The sequence below is a fragment of the Microcaecilia unicolor genome, chromosome 6, assembly GCF_901765095.1.
Source record: "Microcaecilia unicolor chromosome 6, aMicUni1.1, whole genome shotgun sequence".
Classification (NCBI taxonomy): Eukaryota; Metazoa; Chordata; class Amphibia; order Gymnophiona; family Siphonopidae; genus Microcaecilia; species Microcaecilia unicolor.
The window spans coordinates 97,231,724-97,245,653 of NC_044036.1; the positions used below are offsets into that span (position 1 = coordinate 97,231,724).

Below are 13,930 nucleotides of genomic sequence, written 5' to 3' on the forward strand. Positions count from 1 at the left end.
GGAGGAGTTGGCTAGGAGAGAGGAGAAATGCTGACTTGGATGGAGGAGAGGGGAGAGAGAATTATTGCTTTATATGGATACAGATGAGGGAAGAGAGATGAGAAATGCTGGACATGGATGGAGGGAAAGAGAGAGGAGAAGTGCTGGACATGAATGGAGGGGAGGAAAGAAAAAAGAAGATGCGCATGGATGGAGATGAGGGAAAGGGAAGAGAGGAGAAAAACTGCACATGGATGGAGAAAATAGGCAAAAGCTGGAACCATGTTATACCTCCTCCAGTCAATTCCAAGGAGGAGGACCCAGCTTTTACTTATGGATGCAGGGCAACAAAAGAAGAAGAAAGGAGGAAAGTAAAGAACTAAATGGAAAGGAAGCCCTGGAAACGGAGTTAAGAGAACAGATAGAGAGCAGCAGAATCAGAGACTGGGACCAATATGGATAGAAAAACAAAGTCACCAGACAACAAAGGTAGAAAAAAATCATTTTATTTTCATTTTAGTATTTGGAATTTGTCTTATTTTGCACTGGATATACTTGAGCTGTAACAGCTTACAGAAATTATTTATAATGAAAAAAAATCACATTATTTTTTCTCCTATACTAGTATAATATTTTCAATGATGTCTGTTTATATGCGCTATGGCTGGTATAAGGGGTGTGGCTAATGTGGGTGTGGCTATAATAGGGGCGGTGCCATGTGTGGTGACCCCGCCCACAATGAGTACCGGCACCTTTTTTTCTACAAAAAAAGCACTGCCTAAACATAATTTGTTTATACTTAGAGTTTGGGAGCATGTGAAGTCATTCTTATCAACTGATAAGGGCCAAGAGCTCTAGTGAGAAAGCTAGGGTCCATTGAAATGAATAGGGTCAAAATGGTATAAAAAGGGCAGTCAGAAGGGTATTAGATCAGAAGACTAGAGAGAAGAGCAGAGAAGGCTGAAGGAGACGTGTCGTGTAATGCTGCTCCACCATGTGACTGCCTGATTTGCCTGTACTATCTTTGGGTAAGATACTGATGCTAATAAACTATATTACTGTATCTACTGATTACTGGGTTTCTTTCTAATTAGGGAACCTGCTACTGCCCAGACTGGGTAAAACTGTCATGAGAACACAAGGTTGGGGTAATTAAGTATTTAGAGGGGAATATGCACTCCTTTTCAGGATAGTAGAAAGCCCATGGCTTCTGCTGCCCAAACGGAGGTGGCAGACCTAATTATATTCGGATCTTATATTCTGCTGTCCATAAAGAACATCTGCTACAGGTAAGTAACTTGGTTTTCTCTGAACAGAAGTGAGAAAGAAAGTCCTCACAACTGAGACTTCTATCCACATCTGTAGGTTGCTCCCAGCAGAAAAAGAAAGGAAACTGAAGGGTGCTGCTAATAGGCACACACCACAACTGTTTTGGGTGGCAACAAACCAAATGGGTTCTAGAGGACAGATCAGTTAAATCCTCTTTGACCTGCGCATTATTGTAGGTCTGAGGCCCACAGCTATGACAGCCTGCTGGTTCCAATAACCATAACAGAAGCTCTCAATGCCATCTTGAAAGCACCACAAGTCAATCTGACCATGTTCTTTCCATGGTGACATGCCATGCTGCAAAGAGAGCCTCTTCTGAAAAAAGGTCAAAGAGCTAGCTTCTCTGATAACAGAACACTGTGAAACTCTTGAGCTCCTTGTGACTGGACTTCCTCTTCTTTCAGGATATATGTGAGTAGGGAACAAAGGAAGACGTATCCTCCTCTTTCTGATTCCAGACAAACCCATCATGGACCTCACTCTTGCTGATGATGTGTTCTGCCTCAGAGAACATATGCAGACTTACAGTACCTATGCCTGACAGTCTTCCAGAAGAAGGAAGTCTAAAGTTTTGTTTAAACTGTTGGCCCCTTATAACCTCTAACAGGCTGCACACTGGCTATGCCTTGTAGGAAGTGCATTTTCTTCAACTGTATGTCTTCTCCACTCTCTTCATGAAGGTCTACAGTGTCAGATGAAGGCACTGGAAAAGTGCCTGTAGCCTAAAATGCCACCCCTCTAAGAAGTTCATAGTATAAGCAATCCCATCAGCTGCAGATTGGTAATGGTTCCATGTTGAGATGGGAAACATAGCAGGACCACACACAACCCACTGTCCTGGTCAAATATCTCAGTTTTGCCATATTCTCGTAATGGGGCATGCTGTCTGCTCATATATCAAATGCTTCTGGTATATCATGTTCTGGCACTATTGTTAGGGTTGGTAAACAACAGACTGTCAAACAAATCTCATCTGTTTCATAATCGCTTTTCATTCCCAGTTCCTGCGTCTTACAAATCAGACTGAGTCAGGTGAAAATAAAATCAGTCAATTGCTGAGGGAAAGCATTGTGGAAAGCATTCATAGCAGAACTTTCAAAATTCAGCAGAATTTGGTTGGGATTTGCACCTGGAATCAGTCTCTTAACTTTGGCAAAGATTTGGTCATACACAGCCAATTGCTCATTTTTTTTTATTAGGCAGTACAAGTCTGCAAGAGTTATGTCCTGAAAAAGTTCAAAATAGATGGTTTACAGTTGAAGAGGGATGGCCATTCATCAACTACAGTTTATATTCTCTGGGAATCACTGACACAGTTTTACAGTTGGTTCACTTCCTTTTTGACTGATCATTCATTTAAAGTAATTCAGTCATCTTCCACTTCTTCCTCATGCTCTCTTTCAAGTAGTGTTCCCCAAGGTTCTGTTCTGGTTCTCTCGCTTTTTAATCTCTATGTCAGTCCTTTGGCTCTACTTATCCTAACTTTCAGAATTAGTTCATATTCCTATGCGGATGACTTCATTCCGATACGCTATACAGATCCATCCTCTATTAACCTTAGGCCTCTACAGGCTTGTTCTGAATCCTGATAAAACAATAGCAAGTTCGATCACTGGTTCTCTTTCGTTTCCTATGATAACTCCTGTACTATTTGATAGGCAGGTAACTTCTGTGTCTTCATTTAACTATCTAGGGATTGTCATTGATACTTCCTTATCTTTTGGCCCACAAGTTTCTCAGATTTTAAAACACGGTTCTTTTTTTCTGTGCCAACTTCGATCAGTCAGGAATATGGAAGACTCTAAATCACTTTGTTCATTATTCTATGCATATGTTAACTCTCGGTATGATTATTGTAATGCTGCCTATGCAGGCATTATTAAAGCCAATTTGAAATGTCTTCAAACGCTTCAGAACACTGATGTTCGCATCATTTGTCAAGCGTCAAAGTATGATCAGGCTACTCCTCTTCTTCGACTACATTGGTGACAGAATGTACAATTAAGTTCAAAATATTAACAATGACACACAAGGCTCTTTACACTCCACGCCTTCATACTTGGCTAATTAACTATCCCATACACACCATCTCGTACTCTCCGATCCTTGGCAGACAACAGGTTAGTTCTTCCATCACCCTCAAAGGCTAGATGGGAATCTACTTGCTCCTCAGCCTTCTGTTTCTTATCTCCTACTCTCTGGAATTTCTTACTTCAACATCTGTGTTTGGAAACATCTTACTCGCTTTTTTGGATTGCCTTAAAAACATACCTTTTTCAACTAGCATTTCATTTCCCTAGTTGTAAGGTGCTGCAGCTTTGGCTGGTTTCTGCAAATGGGTGGGGTACTTTTGTAATTTGGTAATGACTGTTCATGTGTGTATTTTATACACTTTATTTGAATGGATGCTTACTCCTTTCTGAGTGTGTTCTTGAGTGTGTTGGATGGTAGCATGTTTAAGTGGATATTTTAGACTTTTGTTTAAATGGATAGCGTGCCTCTTTGAGTAAGTTTTTAGAGTGCGTCAGATGTTTGTTCTGTGTGCTGTCATTTTATGGAGTTCTTTTCCTGATCTTACTGATTTTGTTTGGATTGTAAACTGATTCAAATTTGCTTGGCAACCAGAATCAGTATAAAAAAAACTAATATACGATAAATGATCTATCGATTCTTTGCAACCTATTTTAAACTTAGTCCTTACTTGAATGTTGCCATAGCCAAGACATTGTGTTGAGCAAGGATTTGAATAAGACTCTTGTGGATTTTCTTGAAGTCTTCCTCAAAGATTGTCAATCCCAACATTGAAGTCATCATATACTCCTCCATATGTTGAGTAGTACCGGTAGCCTGATCCCTGAGTCCTTGGAGGCTGACACCAAGAGTATAGCAACAACCTACATCTTGGTGTTCTTGATACCACTCTACAGCAACGTTCAGTGCTAATGGTAACGAGAACTCTTGGTGTTGACAAAAAAAAAAAAGAGAACAAATCTTTCTTCTTCTTTGGTCGGGAATTAGTTCAGGTCTGTTCCAGGTGGCCCCTACTGATGCTTGACATCAAGGGAAATCAATGCCCTCTTGATGTCAATGCATCCCCAGTGTCCAATGCAGTTTCTGAGCCCTTCAGGACTAATGCTGACAGGTACTGACCAGACATAGAAGCACCAAAAATCATTTCATGCTGCTTTCACAGCTTCAAATCATTTTTAGTCATGTGTGAACACAAATGGGCCTGGGAGAATTCATAACTGGGCCCAAGGTACTGCAAACACCAGTTGTAAGTATCAGCAACAGAATGGTCTTGCCACACTGCCCATATTTTCTAAAGCTGCTGGGTGCCTTCTTCTAAAGCATTTTGCTGGAAAAAACAGCTGCTGTGAAATCAACCAACTTGATTTTGAAAAGTGAGGCCTACTCAGGTCACAAAGCACATAAAAAGGAAGCAACAGAAGGCAACTGTGAATTAATAAAGTAACAAAGGCAAAAACCCCTAACAGAAATAGAGAGGTTCACATGCAACAAAACCTGTTTCAAGTAAAAAAACAAACTAACAAACAAACAAACAAAAAACCCTCATAAAAAGAATAAGAAGACCAGGTCCTTCATACCAGCTCTGCAAAAGAAGGTAAAATTATGTATCATACCTGATAATTTTCTTTCCATTAATCATAGCTGATCAATCCATAGACTGGTGGGTTGTGTCCATCTACCAGCAGGTGGAGATAGAGAGCAATCCTTTTGCCTCCCTATATGTGGTCATGTGCTGCCGGAAACTCCTCAGTATGTCGATATCAAAGCTCCATCCGCAGGACTCAGCACTTAGAGAATTATACCCACAAAGGGACACTCTGCCCAGCTCACCACCGCCGAAACGGGGGAGGGGAATTAACCCAGCTCATCCCCACACAAGTGGGGGAGGGGAATCCGTCCAGCTCATCCCCGCGGAGCGGGGGAGGGACACCACCCCGCCGATGCAGGGGGATCTGGCTTATCCTGCAACCGCAACCGCGGGAGGAGCTGACTGACCCTAACACCGCCGAAGCGGGAGGGGTACAAACCTGCCCTACAGCCGCACGAAGCGGGAGGGAGCGCCGGCAGAATTTAGGTCTCAATCCAGCCCCGTAAAACGGAGGAGAGAGGAATGCAGCAGCTCACTGTAACACAAAATCGTCTCAACTCCTGAAGAATCCAATTGAAAAAACTTGAAAAAATTTGAACACGATGTCCTCCTGAACAGGAACTGAAGACTAAACTTGAACCTGAAATGCAACCAGGATAAAAACAGTACAGATATCCGGGAGGGGCTATGGATTGATCAGCTATGATTAATGGAAAGAAAATTATCAGGTATGATACATAATTTTACCTTCCATATCATCATGCTGATCAATCCATAGACTGGTGGGATGTACCGAAGCAGTACTCACCCAGGGCGGGACATAGAAATCCCTGACAGCAACACTGAAGCTCCAAACCGGGCCTCCGCCCACGCAGCCACAGTCAAGCGGTAATGCCTGGAGAAGGTATGAGCCGATGCCCAAGTTGCCGCCTTGCAAATCTCTTCCAAGGAGACGGACCCGGCCTCCGCCATCGAGGCAACCTGAGCTCTAGTGGAGTGAGCCTTCAGCCAGATAGGCGGCACCTTCCCTGCGGCCACATAAGCCGCTGCAATGGCTTCCTTGACCCATCTTGCCACTGTAGGCTTAGCAGCCTGCAGACCCTTACGAGGACCTGCAAACAGGACAAACAGATGATCCGACTTCCGGAAATCATTGGTCACTTCCAAGTATCTGATGATGACTCGTCTCACATCTAGATATTTGAGAGCAGAGTACTCCTCTGGGTAGTCCTCCCTACGAAAGGATGGGAGTGTCTTGTCTCTTTTGATGGTGAGCCCTTAGATCCCCTAAGGCCCCGAAAGACTTCAGAGGACAGCCGTGCAACCCCGAATCTTCACCCGCGGCGACCGCCGTTCACCAAGGGTTGAGCCCTCAGCTGCAGGCGGCCAGCAGGACTGCTGGAACCGTGGGGTTGACGGTTGGCCCGGCCGGCAGTCAGCAAACACAGTCTACGAGAACGACTAGCAAGGTAGCTAGCAATCCGTGGGTAGAATCGCTATAGTCTCTGGAAATGGCTAGCAAAGCGGCTAGCAATCCGTGGCTAACAGTAGCAAAGTCTCTGGATAGAGGCTAGCAAGGGCGGCTAGCAATCTGTGACTCCCGGTAGCACAGTCTCCGGGTAGTGGCTAGCAAGGGCGGCTAGCCATCCGTGGGTAACAGTAGCACAGTCTCTGGATAGCGGCTAGCAAGGGCGGCTAGTCATCCGTGGGTAACAGTAGCACAGTCTCTGGATAGTGGCTAGCAAGGGCGGCTAGCCATCCGTAACACGAAACTACTGGACCTGCTTCGGGAACAGAACCGGAAGCAACAAGGTCCTCTGGTCCCTGAGTTTAAATATCGCGCCTTCCTGCCCTCCGGGAAGGAAACCCACCAATCCGGCCCCGGGGAGTCGGCAGAGCTCCCGGATTGGCTTGCCCGAACTCCAGGCGGAGTCATCGCCCGGGTTCGCCAATCCGGGGCGAGGTGGGAGGAGCTCCCGACTCCTTCAGCCTTGAGATTACAAGAGGCTTCAGCTCCGGCGCCGCCATCTTGGCCGGCGCGAACCTCCTTTCCCCGAGGCCGACGTTCGCCCCAGTGGGTCGCCGGTCTCGGCCCGACCCGTGGCAGCGCCGGCTCCTCCGGAGGCCCTCTCCCGCCGTCCCCGATGCCGCGGATGCCGCTGGCTCCCGCTCCCCACAGCGGGAGCGCAGGTATGGACGAGGGACGTGACAGGGAGACAGAGCTGCTGATTCACATGGAAGCGAGAAACAATCTTGGGCAGAAAGGAAGGCACTGTGCGAATAGACACTCCTGCCTCAGTGAACTGCAGAAAAGGCTCTCGACATGATAGCGCATGGAGCTCGGAAACTCTTCTGGCTGAAGTGATAGCCACCAAAAAGACTGCTTTCAACGTCAGGTCTTTCAGAGATGCCCTTGACAAGGGTTCAAAAGGCGGCTTCTGCAAGGCTCTTAGCACCAGATTGAGATTCCACGCAGGTACCACTGAGTGCAGAGGAGGGCGCAGGTGATTAACTCCCTTGAGAAAGCGCACCACATCTGGCTGCGAAGCCAGGGAAGCACCCTTCAGGCGGCCCCTGAAGCAAGCCAGAGCCGCTACCTGGACTTTAAGGGAACTGAGCGACAGGCCTTTCTCCAGACCTTCTTGCAGTAACGTCAACACTGAAGAAATTGGAGCAGTGAAGGGAGAAAGGGAGCCTGCCTCACACCACGATGCAAAGGTACGCCAAACTCTGGCGTAAGCAGTAGAAGTAGAGCGCTTCCTCGCTCTCAGCATAGTGGCGATGACCTTGTCTGAGAAGCCCTTCTTCCTCAGACGCTGCCGCTCAATAGCCAGGCCGTAACACCAAAGGGGGAGGGATCCTCCATCACCACAGGACCCTGATGCAACAGGCCCTGCTCCGCTGGCAGCCGCAGACGGCCGTCCACTGAGAGCCTGATCAAGTCCGCATACCAGGGACTTCTGGGCCAGTCCGGACCCACCAGGATTACCCGGCCCGGATGCTTTGCCACCCGGTCTAGCACCCTGCTCAACATGGGCCAGGGCGGGAACACATAGAGAAGCTCCTGTGTCGGCCACTGTTGGAGAAGAGCATCTACTCCCAGAGAACGAGGGTCCCGTCCTCTGCTGAAAAAGCGCGGCACTTGGCCGATGACACCATCAGATCTAGGCTCGGCTGGCCCCAGCGCTTCGTGATGTCCAAGAACGCCTGAGCCGATAACTGCCACTCTCTGGGATCCAAGGTATGGCGAGTGAGAAAGTCCACCTTGACATTCATGACTCCGGCAATGTGGGCCGCCGACAGCTGTTCCAGGTTCGCTTCCGCCCACTGGCATAGATTCATGGCTTCCTTGGCTAGAGGGGCGCTCTTGGTACCTCCCTGGCGATTGACATAGGCCACAGCCATGGCATTGTCCGACAGGACCCATACTGGCTTCAACGCCAGTACCGGGAGAAACTCCAAAAGCGCCAACCGAATGGCTCTGAGTTCCAGGAGGTTGATAGACCACTTTGCCTCTGCAGGAGACCAGAGCCCCTGCGCTGTCCTTCCCAAGCAGTGGGCTCCCCAGCCCGTCAAAGAGGCGTCCGTCTTGATGACAACCCACTCCGGGGTCAAAAGAGGCATCCCTGCGGACAACTTGTCTGTCCTCAGCAACCAGCTCAGCGCCTTGCACACCGCTGGGTCCAAGGGAAGGCGCACAGCGTAATCCTCCGACACTGGAGTCCAGCGCTGCAGCAGAGAGTGTTGTAGTGGTCTCATATGAGCCCTGGCCCATGGCACTACTTCCATCGTGGCCGTCATAGAGCCCAACAGCTGCACATAGTCCCAAGCCCGAAGAGGAGAGGCTACTAGGAACTGGTCCACCTGAGCCTGAAGCTTGACAATCCGATTGTCCGGCAGGAACACTCTGCCCACTTGGGTGTTGAAACGAACTTCCAGATACTCCAGGGACTGAGTCGGGCGCAGCTGGCTTTTCTCCCAGTTGATGATCCACCCCAGGGAGCTCAAAAGAGCAATCACCCGGTCTACAGCTTTGCCGCACTCTGCATAAGAGGGGGCTCGGATCAACCAGTCGTCCAGATAAGGATGGACTTGTACTCCTTCCTTTCGCAGGAAGGCCGCGATGACCACCATTACTTTGGAGAAGGTCTGCGGAGCAGTAGCCAACCCGAACGGGAGGGCTCTGAACTGGAAGTGTCGGCCCAGGACTGCAAAACGCAGAAAGCGTTGATGAGGAGGCCAGATGGGAATGTGCAAGTAAGCTTCCTTGATGTCCAAGGATGCCAGGAACTCCCCTGCCTTCGCTGCCGCTATAACAGAGCGGAGAGTCTCCATTCGGAAGTGCCGAACTTTCAAGGCCTGATTGAACCCTTTGAGGTCGAGGATAGGCCGTACAGAACCTCCTTTCTTTGGTACCACAAAGTAAATGGAGTAACGTCCCTTGCCAAGCTGATCTTCTGGCACCGGAACGACCGCACCCAGGCGGATCAGATTGTCAAAAGTCTGCTGCACTGCCACAGCTTTGACCGGAGACTTGCAGGGAGAGTGCACAAACCCGTCTCTTAAGGGTCGGCAGAACTCTAGCTTGTACCTGTCTCTGATGACTTCCAGCACCCAAGCGTCTGAAGTTACCCTGGTCCACTCGCCCAGAAACGAGGACAGGCGTCCTCCAATCTGCACTGGGCCATGGACCAGGGCCCCGTCATTGGGTACGAGACCCTGGGGGAGGACCGGAGGACGCACCTCCGGGACGGCGGTCTCTGCGAAAGGAATGCTGCTTGGGGGAGAAGTTCCTCTTGAAGGAAGAGGGGGCAGAGGAGCCCGACTTGCCCGGGCGATACCGACGGGCTTCCTGAAACCGTCCTTTGGAGGAACCGGGGCGAGCACCACTGGCCCGAGCCCTGACCTCTGGTAACCTCTTGCCCTTAGATGTGCCGAGATCGGTCACAATTTTGTCCAGCTCGACCCCAAAGAGCAGCTTGCCTTTAAAAGGCAACTTAGCCAGGCGAGACTTAGAGGCGTGGTCAGCAGACCAATGCTTCAGCCAAAGCCAACACCGTGCAGAGACTGTCTGAGCCATACCTTTAGCCGAGGCTCTCAAGACATCATACAGCAAGTCTGCAAAATAAGCCAAGCCCAATTCCAGGGCCGGCCAATCAGCCCTCAAGGAAGGATCCGAGGGGGAAGCCCGCTGTACAATCGTCAGGCACGCCCTGGCCACATAGGAGCCGCAAACTGAGGCCTGCAAACTTAAAGCAGCCGCCTCAAAGGACGACCTTAAGGCCGCCTCCAATCTTCTATCTTGGGCGTCCTTTAGGGCCGTGCCACCTTCCACCGGCAACGCCGTTTTCTTAGTCACTGTAGTGATTAAAGAATCCACGGTAGGCCAAAGAAAGGCCTCCCGTTCACTTTCAGGCAGAGGATAGAGGCGGGACATAGCCCTAGCCACTTTGAGGCTCGCTTCTGGGACATCCCATTGAGCCGAAATCAAGGTGTGCATGGCATCATGCACGTGGAAGGTTCTAGGCGGGCGCTTCGTCCCCAGCATAATTGCGGAGCCAACAGAGGCTGAGGGAGAGACGTCCTCCAGAGAGGAAATCTTCAAAATGCTCATGGCCTGCACTAACAGGTTGGGCAAATCCTCTGAGCGAAAGATCCGCGCTGCAGAGGGGTCATCCGCTCCATCCGAGCAGGAATCCGTCTCCTCCAAGGAATCCCCAAAGGACCGTTGGGAGAACTCCGATACGCTGCCCTCATCTACATCAGAGGAGACAGAGTCCTCTAGGGCCTGGAAATCCACCCGAGGGCGTTTGCTTCCAGAGGCCTCAACCCCTTTATCAGACAGGGGGACAGGGGCAGCGTTTTGCATAAGAAAGCCTGATGCAGCAGCAAAATGAACTCAGGGGAGAAGCCCCCCGAACTGTGCACTTCTGCAGCTTGGGCCACGGCCCTAGACACACTCTCAACCGGCGCTCGCAAGAGCGGGGGAGAAACGTGCTGCGCATCCAAATGGCGTCTGGCGCAAAACCCCGAGAAGGAGCCGCGCGGGAAGAACGGCGCTTAACTTTGGCCGCTTTCTTACCGTCACCCGAATCAAGGGCGACCATAGTATTAACATCTCCCAGCTCGAGGGTGGCCCAAGAAGAAGCCGTCCGAGCAGAGTGGCCGGCCAACATGGAGTGGGCGAGCAGTGGGGGATGGGCACTTATGGCGGGAAAAACCACCGCACTGGAGGAAGAACCAGGACACTGACCGGACTCCAAACTGATGCTTAACAAAGGCGATTCAGGTTTTGAAATCCCCGCATCCCCGCTAGACGCATCCCCGCGGTCCGGGGAGCAAATCCTCGCGCCCTCGCCCTCCGACGCCATAAGCCACGTGGAGACCAAACAGGGAACCCCCTGCCCGCTATAAAAAGGTAAAATGACCTGCTTCTCGCTCCGAGCTATAACGAACTGGTGTCCCAGTGAGCAGCTGCAATAAACGTTGAAATAAACGCCCTTAAGGACGTCCCAAAAATTTTTTTTTTTCAACGGAGCCAGCGGGAGGGGGGAGAAAAGGAGGGACCTGGCACCGCCAGGTTTGCACTTGCTCAAGAAGAGCCCTCAACCCCAGGTACTCAACAAAACCTAAAAATTAGGCTTGGAGACCTAGCCAGAGCTGCTGCTGTGTGTGACCACCACCTGCTGAGATAGAGAACATACTGAGGAGTTTCCGGCAGCACATGACCACATATAGGGAGGCAAAAGGATTGCTCTCTATCTCCACCTGCTGGTAGATGGACACAACCCACCAGTCTATGGATTGATCAGCATGATGATATGGAATGAAGGTTGAGGTGGTCTCACACAATAAGAGGCAGGGTCAGGGGCATACATGGTGGTGCCTCTTAAAGGCATCTAGGAAGTTTTCTAAACTGGAGAAAATTATCTGCACAAGCTCCATTGGATGACATAATTCAGCAGCAACTACTTACTATCTTGTTGTTTGTACTTGAAGAAAAGAGCTCATACATATTCTTAACTAAATTTGCAAAGATAAATATTTGTGTAATTGTTTCAAAATCTTTATCTGCCTTGCTTCTGCTATTACCTCATTAAGGTCCTATTCTCAATCTAATAGATGTTTAGGCTTTCTTTCAAGAGGGCAGTTTAATACGGCATACAGTTTAGAGATCAAACCTTTATTCCCAACATACCCTTAAACAGTAACTCAAAAAGGAGATCTTGCCTTAAGCAGAACACGCTTTCATCTCTTTACAGATATCTGATTTTAATGTAGTGGACATTGTTTGCAGTTACACAGCTTATGTGAAATTAACTAGTTTACTCAGGTTTATTAAATGGCCTAATCTCCTGAGTCAGCTAGTTTCCTATTTTATGTGAACCTGCTCTGTTATTCCAAATATAAATTCTTTCTTCATTATATTTAATAGGTGTGCACCTATAATATTGTTTCTCCTCCAGCAAAAAGGGACTAGAAATTCCCAAGCTCTACAGAATGCTTAGTATAAGGATTGATAACATTTCTTTGTATTATACCTTTTTTTAAAATCCAAATGTAATGGGATAAAAAGGTACATAATTCATACATTTTTGTTCGGTTTCTAACCACTACTTAGGATTTAGCTTTCACCAATCAAGAGCCACCTTTACTTGAGCTGCCTGGAAATATAATTTGAAGTTAGGTACCCCAATGTATCACAGCAGTGGCGTAGCCAAGGGTGGGCCTGGGTGGGCCCAGGCCCACCCACTTTGATCTCAGGCCCACCCAGTAGCAGCACACCTATGATGTGGCTGGCAGGGATCCCCAAGCCCCACCAGCCGAAAACTCCCAACTGTCCCTCCTGCATACCTTGTAAATAGCAGATCATCGCCTGCAGCAAGAAGCAGCTGATACATACTGTTCGCACTGGCCCCACAGCCTTCCCTCTGATGTATTCCCGATTATGCGGAAATAGGATGTTGCCTCAGAGGGAAGGCTGTGGGGCCAACATGAGCAGTGTGTATTAGTTGCTGCTTGCTACCATTGAAAATCTGCTATTTAAAAGGTATGCAGGGGAGGGGGGATGTTTGAGAGACCATATGGCTTGCAGGTGAGAGAGAGTGGGACCAAATCACTTGTGGGACAGGGCAGAGTTCTTCTGCCCACCCATCTTTGGCCCAGGCCCACCCAAAATTGGGTGTCTGGCTACGCCCCTGCATCACAGTTTCCTGTATCGATGTAAAAACCCCTTTAGCTATTCTTAGAGCTTTTTGCTTCCAAATCTAGCTCAAGATTGTCTTGTGGACAGCTTTTTAAGTTCTTGCTGGAAATGCTATTGGTTGTATTTGCACTGCCCTGTCTCTATATAATGTGTCCACAATTCCCCAACCCTAGATGTGTAGTTAGACACCAGACAAAATGTAAGAATGAAGCAGCTGAGCAAATACTCTCAGCCTTACCTAGGAAAGATCTCTTCATTTCCAAGCCCCCAGCAATCCTTTTTACACACCAGAATGTACAGCACCAACAATCCCCCAGCAAACTATCTGAGGGTAGCAGACCCTATGTTGCTAGCCTGAAGCTCTCAGATTCTGTGGTTTATCCTAGTTCCACGTTTGAGGATCAGCAGATGGCAGTGGAATGAGATAGTCTCAAATAATTTTCCTCTCATCTAGTCCAAGGTGACAATACAATAAATATGTTAAATGATAGTGCATCCAGCAGCATCCAATGCCTACAAGTTATCACACTGCTTTCCTTACCCTCCCCAGTCTTGCTCCAAGTCCCTCATGCTTGCTCCCCAAATTATACATATTGTAAAAGTCTCCCCAATCCTGAGGGAGTCAGAGGTGCCTCTGCCCCTCACCACCAGCCTGGCATCAATCATCCATTGAGAATACAGACACACCATATGGCTAGAAAGTACCATGCCATTCAGAAGAGCAGCCACCAGAGGGACCAAGAGCAGTTCCCATTATCCAACATCAGTAATTCAGGACTTGCTTTTGTCCAATTGCT

General features: G+C 48.7%; 1 protein-coding gene across 1 annotated transcript in view; it reads right to left on the reverse strand.

The window, feature by feature from the left end:
• Positions 1-13,930, reverse strand: part of QSOX1 (quiescin sulfhydryl oxidase 1) — a 137,228-nt gene that overhangs the window by 36,459 nt on the left and 86,839 nt on the right. The window lies entirely within an intron of this gene.